Genomic DNA, 12,231 nt, shown 5'->3' on the forward strand with positions numbered 1-12,231 from the left:
TACCAGAACAGTGACAGCCAAAGTGCTCCCATAACATTGACTGTTGCTGTTATGTGGGCACTGTGACTGTTACTGTTATGGGAGCACTATGGCTGTCACTGTTCTGGGGGAGAGTTGGTTGTCCCTGTTATGGAGGACTTTGACTGTTGCTGTTATGTGGGCACTGTAACTGTCAAAGTCCTCCATAACAGGGACAACCAACTCCCCTAACAGTGACAGTCACAGTGCCCACATAACAGCAACAGTCAAAGTCCCCCATAACAGTTGATTAACAGCTGATGGCCACTGTTACATTGTTTGAATATATCAATTGCATCATCATCAGTTTTTTTGTCTCAAGTGATTACAACTGATGCAAAAACCGATTCAAAAATGTATCAGTTGCATCAGAATTTTTCACAATTTTTACTACAAAACCATCAGTTGTCGTTAGTTGTCATCCGTTTTTAACATCAGTTTTTACCACAATGGTCCACCAAAAAGGTTGTCTAGGGTCTGAAAATGCCACACCCCCTCTGTATATAATGCCACACCCCCCTGTAGATAACGCCACACAGCGCCCACTGTAGATTGTGCCACACAGCGCCCCCCTGTAGATAGCACCGGATACATATAGCGCTACCCCCCTTCTCCTGTAGATAGCGCCACTCAAGCTCCCTCTAGCATATATGGACAGTGGCGTCAGGGGTTACTCCCTAAACGGAATCCCCGGCCGCAGCATTACCAATGCTGTGGCCGGGGATTGCCTCAAGAAGGACCCCCTGACGCCACTGTCCATATATGGACAGTGACGTCAGTGTCTACTCCTTGAGTGGAATCCCCTTGCCAACTCTGGCCAGGGATTCCGCTCCAGGAGGAGATCCCTGACGTCAATGTCCATATATGGACATTGGCGTCAGGGGGTCCTTCTTGAAGGAAACAACCCGGCCACAGCATTGGTAATAAAGTTGACTTGTTTACAGAACGCTGAGTTGGCTCCATTTTTGGTCAGAGATCTCCAAGTGTAATACTGGAAGGTTCCCATGGCTAAAGAGAGTTCAGTGCTCCAGAATTAAAGGGGTTGTCCGGGCAGGGGGCGGTTTTTCATACTGATGACCTTTCCAGAGGATAGGTCATCGGTATATCATTGATGGGGGTCCGTTCCGGAAGCAGATGGCTCACAGTATAGCGGCCGTGAATGTGACTGGAGCTGCAGTTCTGCAGCACGGCCGCTATACAGTGTATGAAGCACTGCATGCCCAGCATAACATCCGGTGCCCGGAGGCAGCCCGAACAGCTGATCGGTGTGGGGTCCGGGTGTCATATTTCACCACTTATTACATTACCGGGTACATATCACAATGTAATGACCATTACTCACCGTCTGCTGGAAGTTGACATGGCCATAACCAAGAGACCATCTTTTGATCATGTTCCTGCAGATACGTATAGACAGTTCAGGCCCATCTGGACTAAACTTCTGATAGATAGAGGAAGGCCATAGGATATTGGCTGTTACTGTGCGGATCTCCACTGAAGAAGTAACGGAATATTCTCATCACACAAAGTCTGTCGTTGGGTTATGCCATCATTTTGCGATCGGTAGAAATTTTACTGCCATATGAACCCTCGCTCTCGATCATTGCCCTCTTGCGGCTTTAACAGTCTCTACTCTTCTGGGAAGGCTTGCCACAAGATTTTGGAGTGTGACCTCACAGATGCTTTTTTTGGCTGAATGGGCACAAATTCCCACAGACAAGCGCTGATATTGGATGAGTAGGTTTTGCTTGCAACCCGTGTTATAATTCATCCCAAAGGTGTTGGATGGTCCTTTGGGCAGGCCACTCGAGTCACTACACAACAAACTCATCAAACCATGTCTTTATGGACCTTGCTTACAGGGGCGCAGTCATGCGGGGACAGGAAAGGTCCTTCCCCAGTAGACACTATGTATTACTGTAGGTAACGTTCAGAGGCCCAGATTCACCCATCAGACTACCAGATAACAAGACGTCATCACTCTAGAGAACGACGTGCTTTACACCTCTCCAGCTGACTCCTGGCATTGTGCAGGGTGATCTAAGGAAATCCATTTCATGAAGCTCCTGACACACAGTTCTTGTTCTGCGCCACGTTTAAAGCCACTGAGCTCTTCAGTACGACCCATACTACTAGCAATGTTTCTCTGGAGAGTGCATGGCTGTGGGCTTGATTTATGCACCTGTTTGCAATGCGTGAAGCTGAAACAGCTCAATGCGTGAAGCTCAATAATTAGGGGGGGTGTTCACGTACTTTTATCCATATAGTATTGTCTCTCACCTCCCACATGCTGTATTTTCTCCTTACTGCCAAGAGACACAGAACTAAAAATTAAAGAAGAGCTCCAGTGGAAGCACAACTTTCCATGTCTGCACCCCCACCTGACTGTATATATCACTCTACACTTCTTTTATGTATACTGTACTTACTTTTTGAACGCCTGCCTTGTCCGTGCTTTAAAAGAAGCCTCCGTCTTGATTCTTAGATTTCCCCAGCTTTCTCTTCCTCTCTGCTTTGCTATCAATCACATGACCAGCTAAAGACCATATAATTTCTTTATGCTGGGGGACACTGTGATTATTATTCTCTCTATATTCTTCTAAATAAGCTGAGAAACCATAAGTATACAGACAGGGAGGCTGCACTATATTCTGCTACACCAGTGTGACAGGAACCTGTCTAAGTATCAGTGGCAGTTGATGATAGAAGTTTCTGTTTCCCCCCGTGTATAACTAGTGCGGTACAGGAACTGCTGAAGCCTGTGATGGGTGACACATAGATCTCCGGAGACCCAAGTAGAGAAAGTAGTCACCGAGCCGGATTCACACTGCTGCTAAGCAACCGTCCCGGTCTGATATATAGAGATAAATAACAGGTGAGAGACCGACACATGGAATACCAGAATGCAGCACATGGGAGAGGTTAGTTTTGGCCGGAGTGTCCCTTTAACATTTCATAATTATATCATCTAGTTATCATCTCTTTATTTGTAGATCTCATTCGGAACCATCTACACGTCATTGTTCTTTGTGATGGATAAGGGACACATAACGGAGAAGATACTGAACGTCACCCTGGAGATAATCTACCTTCTTACCGGAGAGGTAAAATAATCCGGGACTCATGTATATGTCCTTTCTCTTATCTTTCTATCCTACGGACAATATTATAGAAAAAGCAAAAGATCACGTCATCATAATTGATTTGTAAATATAAATGCTGTAACAAATCTTCTCTGGTGCATAGATATTTATTTTAATACAATGATAGCGCCCCCTAGCATTTTGACTGCCCCCCTAATGCTGCTTCCACCTTCCTAAACAGTCCGCGGTGGACACGCATTACAAAAGTTATGATTTTTGGAATGGTGGGAGGTAAAAACGAAAATAGGCTGTTCATTAAGGGTTTAATAACCTATCATTCACCTGTTCTATACCTGGACTGAGTTACCTGGTGGTGGTTGCATTCAGTTATCCTTTGGATGCATTACTATGGACTGATCTGTGGGCTACAACATAAGGTGTCTTAGCCTGGGGACTGTGTTGCTCCCTCTGCAGGCGGGGTGTTGCGGTGTCACTGGTTGCCATGTGGTGCGCCACCTAATAGATTAGGGACCCACTTAAAAGAAGTTGCCATGAGGAGGCAGGTGGGCTTATACGATCAAAATGTTTACTAAGAACTTCCTGTTCATTTTGATTCTCTTGTATGTTCCATCTCGATATCCAGGATAGTCCAGTAGTGAAGAAGACTTCTGGTGACTCTCTATCCCCCAACAGATGTCCCTACATGTCTGGAGGATGGACCAGTACCATCACGGAGCCTTCACTGATACCTAAGAGAAATGAGAGCTACGTAATGGGAAGAGCAGAGTTCACAGCAGCACAGAATCTGCACGCTCCTCTCCTGAAATACTCTGTGCTGCTGTGAACTCTGCTCTTACCATTACGTAGCTCAGTCTGTTACCTCTCCTCCACTCCTGTCCTCAATAACACCTTCACATGATTGGCAAGTCACCACCCCGCACAAGATCCACACGCTCATCTCCTGAAATACTCTGTGCTGCTGTGAACTCTGCTCTTACCATTACGTGGTGACTTGCCAATCATGTGAAGGTGTTATTGAGGACAGGAGTGGAGGAGAGGTAACAGACTGAGAGCTACGTAATGGTAAGAACAGAGTTCTCAGCAGCACAGAATCTGCACGCTCCTCTCCTGAAATACTGTGTGCTGCCTTAAACTCTGTGGACAGGTCAGGATCCTGTTTCTTTCAAATGTTGCACTGTAGCGCAGCCTTATATAGTGGATCGAGCGGGTTCCCCAGCAGCATTTAAAAGAAACAGGATCCTGACCTGTCCACAGAGATTAAGGCAGCACAGAGTATTTCAGGAGATGAGCACGGCCGGCCACGGGCAGCCGGTCGTTTTTCCGAGCCGTGCTCCCATTATAAAGTATAGGAGCACGGCCCGTAAAATAAAAAAATGGAACATATTCTATCTTTTTAACGGCACGGGCACCTTCCCGTGAGAAAACGGGAAGGTACCCGTGGCTAACAGAAGTCTATGGGCCCGCTATTTCGGGTCGTAATTACGACCCGTAATAACGGGTGTTTTTACGGTCGTGTGCATGAGGCCCCGTAATGACGGGTGACTACGTGTGTGCACCCGTCATTACGGCAGCGTTGCTAAGCGACGTCAGTAAATAGTCACTGTCCAGGGTGCTGAAAGAGTTAACTGATCGGCAGTAACTGTTTCAGCGCCCTGGACAGTGACTACCGATCACAATATAGAGTAACCTGTCAAAAAAAAAAGACGTTCATACTTACCGAGAACTTTCTGCTTCCTGCAGTCCGGTCTCCTGGCCGTTGCCTTGGTGACGCGTCCCTCTCGACATCCGGCCCGACATTCCTGGGTGACGTTACAGGCCATGTGACCGTTGCAGCCAATCACAGGCTGCAGAGGCCTCTGTAGCCAATCACAGGCTGCCGCGTCAGAAAAGAAGGTCGGACTGGAGGAAGAAGAGGGACTCGTCACCAAGACAACGACCGGGTACATATGAAATGTTTTTTATTTTATTTTTAATCAGCAGCCTCTTTTCTCTATCAGTGATCGATAGAGACAAGTGGCTGCCGATTTGTATAATATTTTTGACCGGGTTCGGTCAAAACGGGTTCGGCCGAACCCGGTGAAGTTCGGATTCGCTGTCCCGGTTCGCTCATCTCTACCTGTCAATATTGTTTCGGACAGAGGGGTACAATTTGTTTCATTGTTTTGGAGAGCCTTCTGTAAGAAGTTGGAGATTGATCTGTCCTTCTCCTCGGCCTTCCATCCTGAAACTAATGGCCAAACTGAGAGGACTAATCAATCTCTAGAACAATATTTAAGGTGTTTTATCTCTGACTGTCAATATGATTGGGTCTCATTCATTCCCCTCGCCAAATTTTCCCTTAATAACCGGGTCAGTAACTCGTCAGGAAACTCCCCCATTTTCTGTAATTTTGGGTTTAATCCACGGTTCTCCTCCGTTTCACCTGGTGGTTCCAACAATCCCGAGGTAGAGGTCGTTCATCGGGAACTGTGCACAGTCTGGGCCCAGGTTCAGAAGAACCTAGAGGCGTCCCAGAGCGTACAAAAGACTCAGGCAGATAGAAGACGTTCTGCTAACCCTTTGTTTGTGGTCGGGGATCTGGTGTGGCTGTCTTCAAAAAATGTGCGCCTTAAAGTTCTGTCTAAAAAATTTTCTCCCCGGTATATAGGGCCGTACAAGGTCATTGAGGTCCTTAACCCTGTCTCCTTCCGGCTGGAGTTACCCCCGTCTTTTCGAATACACAACGTGTTTTATGCCTCCCTCCTGAAACGCTGCTCCCCGTCCTTGGTTACCTCGAGGAAACCTCCGGTCCCTGTTCTCACCCCTGAAGGGGTAGAATTCGAGGTGGCCAAGATTGTGGATAGCAGGTTGGTCCAAGGCTCCCTCCAGTACCTGGTCTATTGGAGAGGATACAGGCCTGAGGAGAGGACTTGGGTACCCGCCCGGGATGTTCACGCTGGTGTATTGCTCAGGAGGCTCCATCTTCGGTTCCCCAATAAGCCAGGTCCACCTAGGAAGGGTCCAGTGGCCCCTCATAAAAGGGGGGGTACTGTAAAGGATCTGCCAGACACCGCTTCTGTGTCGACGCCCGTGGTTAATCAGTCTGCTCCTGCTCCTAGGTCTGATAGAGTGACTCGATCTGTTACCACTCAGGCTGGTAGGCTGAGGAGTGGGAGAACCAATCACAGCCTGGCCAGACAGTTCTAGCTCCCGCCCTCGGTCTATGTATACCTTCATTTCCTGCTTGTCTTTGCCTGTGATTCTCTCTGGTTTCCTGGCTCTACTGTTCCTGCTATAACTATTCACCTCTGCTTCATATGACCCTGGCTTGACTGACCATTCTCCTGCTCTGCGTTTGGTACCTCGTACACTCCTGGTTTGACTCGTCTCGTTCACTACTCTTGTTGCTCACGGTGTTGCCGTGGGCAACTGCCCCATTTCCCTTAGCTTCTGTGTACCCTTGTCTGTTTGTCTGTCGTGCACATATTGAGCGTAGGGACCGTCGCCCAGTTGTACGCCGTCGCCTAGGACGGACCGTGCAAGTAGTCAGGGACTGAGTGGCGGGTAGATTAGGGCTCACCTGTCTTCTCCCTACCCCGACATTACAATAGGATTGTATAGAAAAAAACCTAGTTTGTTATTAGCACCATTTTGGGTACTTTTTGATCACTTTTTATTAAATTTTTTTAAGGATTTAAGGTACCCAAAAACCAGCAATTCTGGTGGGTTTTTTTTCTCGTTCTTTTTTAAATATGGCATTTACCCTGCAGGTTAAATAACGTTATTTTAGATCAGACTTATACGGACAAGTCCATCAATTATGTTGATTTTATTTTTTTTATATCACTTTAGAGGATGAGGGTCTTTTTTTTTTTTGGTGTATTACTAAAAACTTTAAGGGTATGTTCCCACACACCGGATACGCTGCAGATTTTCTGAAACAGAAAATCTGCAGCAGAATCTCAATAAAAACGCTGGTCAATGTGTGACAGAAATCCCCACCAAATAACGTGTTTCTTCGGCTCATTTTGCTGCGGTAATGCTGTGTTTTACCTGCGGATTTCGTTTTACACATTGGTTATAGCAAAGTATATGTGCACCTGCGTGTTTCCGCAAACGCTGTAAAAACCGCAACAACATAAATCTGTTGCAGAATTTCTGCTCCCTATTGAAGTCTATGGGCCAAACACGCAGGATCTCTGCACAACACGCAGCATGAGAAACGCACCGCAGAACACTTTCGCGTGACTTTTCTGCGGTTTTGTTTTCCGCAGCGCGGGCATGAGATTCTCTTATTCACTTTGCTGCTACTGTAAATGCTGTGGAATATCCGCACAGAGTTCAGTTGTGGAAATTCCGCAGCATTTACGCTACGCGAGAACCCGGCCTTACTCCCTTTTTTTTTTGTAAACATTTTTTCCATCCCCCTAAGGACTTCCGTATTGCTGTGTATTGTGCTATTTACAGCCTCCTATTAAAGGGCTTAATAGGAGCACAAAGATGGCAGACCTGGGGTCCTTTTTATTAGGCCCCCAGACTGCCATGACAACCATCAACACCACGTAAGTGAGCCCGCTCCATGCTCCTCTCCTCGTGCCATAAGGTACAGTTACGTCCTGGTGCTACAAGAGGCTTAAAGCACCGGCCTCACCTACAGCAACTTCTGTATAATATACGAGCCCGTACACCAAATGCTCGGCTTTCCGAGAAAAGCCGATCAGAAACGAAGCGGCTCAGCGCTCACCTGAGCACTTCTCCTGCTTCGTTTTAGCGATCTGTGGGGGTCTCCGTGCTCGGACACCCAGTCATCAAAACTTCAGACATCTCACTATGACAAGCCAGAAGTTTTTTTGAAAGTTCAATTACCATTTTACCTGCAGAAATTTGCCTTTTTTTAAAAATAAAAATAAAAAAACCCTGTGTTTTTGACCACCTAGCCCGTGTTTATTTTTTTACCGTTTATATAATCAAATGATATTGTGATCATTGTTACCAAAGTTTCCACACTCCGTGACATTCCCAACCAGCTCTGCATTGTTAGACATTACCAGATTTTAACTGAGCATCACATTTTGTTTGGTTCTCCACAATTTGCCACAAACATGTTATTCCCTTTGCAGTTGGAGCAGAACGGTTCCTATTCTCCCATTATCACTGCAGTGCCAGCCTGGGCAGCCCACTCTATCTGTTTCTATATCTGACCATCCGTCTCCTGAGTGACGTGGGGGGGGGGGGGGTCTAGATTACACCCAAAAATAATCATTTCTGTGTTCCTTTGTAATTCCACCCACAAGGTTTCCACCTCCTGACAATCTTCCTCCAGTATTGCTTCTTTTACACTTCCCTTCGTATGACGTTTAACATGCAGACATTCTCCCCCACCTTTCCTATTTGTCCTGTCTTTCCGAACGAGTGTAAAACACTGAAGATTGACAGCCCAATTGTGTGAAGGTCCCGGCTATGTTTCTGCGAAGCCAACTATATCGATATGTTCCTCCAGTACCAAGGCCTCAAGCGCCCCCAGTTTTGCTTCCTAGACTTCTGGCATTTGTGAACATACACTATAGGTTGCCGTCCAATTTTTCATGTTCAGTTTCAGGAATGTGATTGACATTTTTAGGCACATGTGTCTTCAATGTTGGTTTGTAACGCACGGATCTCATTATCCTGTGACCTAATACTTCACCCACCAATATAGTCTGACGCCTCTTGATGGCTGAATCCCCTAGAACCACTTCTTATCTTGCCCTAACTTCATTACCATCCCCCCGGCTACCAGCTGGGCTGTCCTCCTGGCTGTCGGGGAGAGCAGTATCCAGTATACAGTAGCTGCTCAGCAGTGCGACTCCATTACTGTCTACAGTAAACCAACACCCCAAGTAGCTGCCGAGAAGTTAAGGTCTGTTCTCATCTGCGTGTATGGCAGTTTCCGTCAGATTTGACGGGAAAAACAATGCTATATGTTGCACCACGCTCTGGCCCGATTCACCACATTGTAAGATAATGTCCTGGCTTTCAGTGGCGTGTGTGCGGCTTGTGTTCTATGTGTGCAGTCCTGGCCAAAAGTTTTGAAACAAATTTTGGTTTTCACAGTTTGCTTCTTCAGTTTTCATAGTGCTATTTGCATTAACTCTAGATTGATATGAAGAGTGATCAGATGAATTGCAATTAATAGTATAGTCATTCCTTGCCATGAAAATTATCTTAATCACAAAAAAAACATTTCCACCTCATTTCAGCCCTGCCATAAAATGACCTCCTACCATCATTTCACGTTCGCTCAGGAGAAAGTGTTAATGAGGACAAGGCAGCTGATAGAATTATAAGAGTGGACTGGTTGCTTTAAAATGGAAAGGTGCTTGAAATCAGTCTTCTTCTGTTAGCCATGGTTACCTCCATGGAAACGCGTACAGTCATCATTGCTTTGCATCAAAAGGGCTTTACAGGTAAGGACATTGCTGCATGTAAGATTGCCCCTAAATCAACCATTTATCGGATCAAGAAGAACTTCAAGGAGAGAGGTTCGATTGCTGTGAAGAAGGCTTAAGGGCACTCAAGAAAGTCCAGCAAGTGCCAGGACCGTCTCCTAAAGAGGATTCAGCTATGGGATCAGTTTTAACAACAGTGCAGAGCTTGCTCATGAATGGCGGCAGGCAGGCGTCAGTGCATCTGCACGCACAGGCAGGTGAAGGATTTTGGAGATTGGCCTGGTGTCAAGAAGGGCAGCAAAGAAGCCACTTATATGGGAAGTTGTCCGTGGTCAATAGAAGTGAATAGGTCTGTAATTGCGGACCGTAATTACTGTCCGCAAGTACGGATGATTTTTACGGTTGTGTGCATGGGGCCTAAACGATCGATAAACACTAAAGCAGCAAACTTTGGGAAAACCAAAATTTGTGTCAGTCTCGAAACTGTGTCATTTATAGTGACCCGGCTCCAACAAGTGTTACAGGAAGTTGGTTTAGAAGTTTTCCATTAATGAATTACTCGGCTTCTCTAGATGTTACTGACACCATTTTCTTGGATAATATTTGTGAAATATCTTTAGTAAGAATAGGAAATATAAACGACTGTACAGTGTGTGAAGAAGAACAATTAATAAGTGATGGGGGAGGGGAACTATAGGCACTTTATATGAGCTTTACTGCTTGGAGTTGTGCCTAAAATTATTATCTTGCCTCCAGTTTTTTGGCTTTCTTTCCATGTCAAAATAATAAAAATGTTCTTGTTTGATAATCGCTGCGTCAAAATTGTCTTTAAAAAGAAAAATAATATCACATCTTTGTAATTTAATGGTCTCATTTATTTTTCTACTTGATTTATATTGACTCCTGCACCCTATAAAGAAGCAGTTAAGTGCTGAGTTCAGGAACACTACAGTGCCAGCCCATGCACCTGGGTTTGAAGCTTGCTGCGTGCCGCTGGTGTTGTAGATGGCATTCTCCTTACTTATACAAGTTTTCTGGGGATAGAACCTGCATGTTCCTGACTCTTCTGTTAGCAGAGAACTTTACCAGTGCGCTACCTCTACTGTCGAGAGCCAGCTGCAAATTATTCCAAAGATGACATGTTCTTATTCCTGCTGGAAGTAATGTTTACATTTGGTCTTATGAGGACAATAAGAAAGTCCAAATATCAACCTGAGCTGGTGGCATGGTGCATGATCAGTGTCTAGCCAGTGAGTGTCTTCTGTGTGGTCTCTGGTTCAAATCCTGATGTGTGGTCTTGTCCAAAAGATACCTTGCTGGGTGGTGTTTATAGTGGTGTGGAGGCAGCACAGTGAGTATGTTGCTGCATAAGAAAGTCACTTACATGAATAATGTTACTTATACAGCTGTATTTATATAGAAGATTATAACAATATACAAATCACTCAAACAGGTATTATAATCCATCACTCCATGGGTGGCACTTTGCCCAAGGAGGCCAATGTGGGGATTAGAACCCACGTTGACACAAGCGATCCCTGCACTTAACTCAGATCACGCAAGCTGCGCTGCAGCTTCTCAACAACACGTTTATTCACTTCTTAAAAAACAGGGGTAATCAGACTTTCAACATTAGAAACTTTAGATCACATAGGGTGCATGATAGCATGGTGGCTTTGGGATTAAGTGCCTAGACCAGTTATGGAGTTAGCCCATGTGCCTGGGTTCATATCTTGTTGCATGCAGCTTGTGTGGTAGGTGGCATTCTCCTTACTTATACACGCTTGCTGCCTGTGCTTAACGGTGACAATGTTTTTCCAACAATTTTGTCAAGCAGCTTACGCTCAACAGGCAAAGAATTTCTCCTTTAAAAGAATCCCTCGCCTTGTGAACCTAAACTGGTGAAAAGCTGGAGACACAAGAAGGAGATCCTGGGGATAGAACCCATATGTGCCTGATTCTTCTAATTTATCAGCAGAGAACTTTACCCGCATGCTACATCTGCTATCAGGAGCTGTCTGCAAATTCTTCCAAAGATGACATGTTCTTATTCCTGCTCGAAGTAAAAAATGTACATTTGGTTTTATGGGAGACAATGAAAAAGCCCAGAGATCAACCTGAGCTAGTGGTGGTATGGTGTTTAAGCAGTGTCTAAGCAGAGATTGTCTTCTGTGCAGGCCCTGGTTCAATTTCTGATGTGTGGCCTAATCCAAAAAATATACTTTGCTGGGTGGTGTTTATAGTGGTGTGGAGGCAGTGCAATAAATATGTTGCTGCATAAGAAAGTTACTTATATGACGAAAGTTACTTGTGCAGCTGTTTCTTTTTCTAGAGAGCTGTATTCATATAGTAGATTATTGCAGATTTCAGCAATATACTCATCACTCAAACAGGCATCATAATCCATAGGTGACACTTTGGGGAAGGGGGAAGGTGACCAGGAGAACAACATGGGGATTAGAACCCACGTTGTATAGAAGTGATCCCTGCACTTAACTCTGACTTTATGTAGCTGCAGTGCAGCTGGCGTGGTCTATTTATCACCTCTTTAAAAATAGGGGTAATCGGATTTTCAACAAAAGAACCATTAGATCACATCGGGGTACAACAGCGCAGCAGCTTTAAGTGCTTTCAAGACTGGAGACACAAGGAGTAGAACCAGGGTATAGAACTTGTATGTTCCTAACTTATCAGCAGAGAAC

General features: G+C 45.3%; 1 long non-coding RNA gene across 1 annotated transcript; it reads left to right on the top strand.

The window, feature by feature from the left end:
- Positions 1-2,696: 2,696 nt before the first annotated feature.
- On the top strand, positions 2,697-12,013 carry LOC142663393 (uncharacterized). Its single transcript, XR_012851091.1, has 3 exons — positions 2,697-2,893; positions 3,012-3,122; positions 11,367-12,013. It is a non-coding gene; the product is annotated as an uncharacterized LOC142663393 (long non-coding RNA).
- The last annotated feature ends 218 nt before the right edge of the window (positions 12,014-12,231 follow it).

Source organism: Rhinoderma darwinii, chromosome 11 (assembly GCF_050947455.1).
Source record: "Rhinoderma darwinii isolate aRhiDar2 chromosome 11, aRhiDar2.hap1, whole genome shotgun sequence".
Classification (NCBI taxonomy): domain Eukaryota; kingdom Metazoa; phylum Chordata; class Amphibia; order Anura; family Rhinodermatidae; genus Rhinoderma; species Rhinoderma darwinii.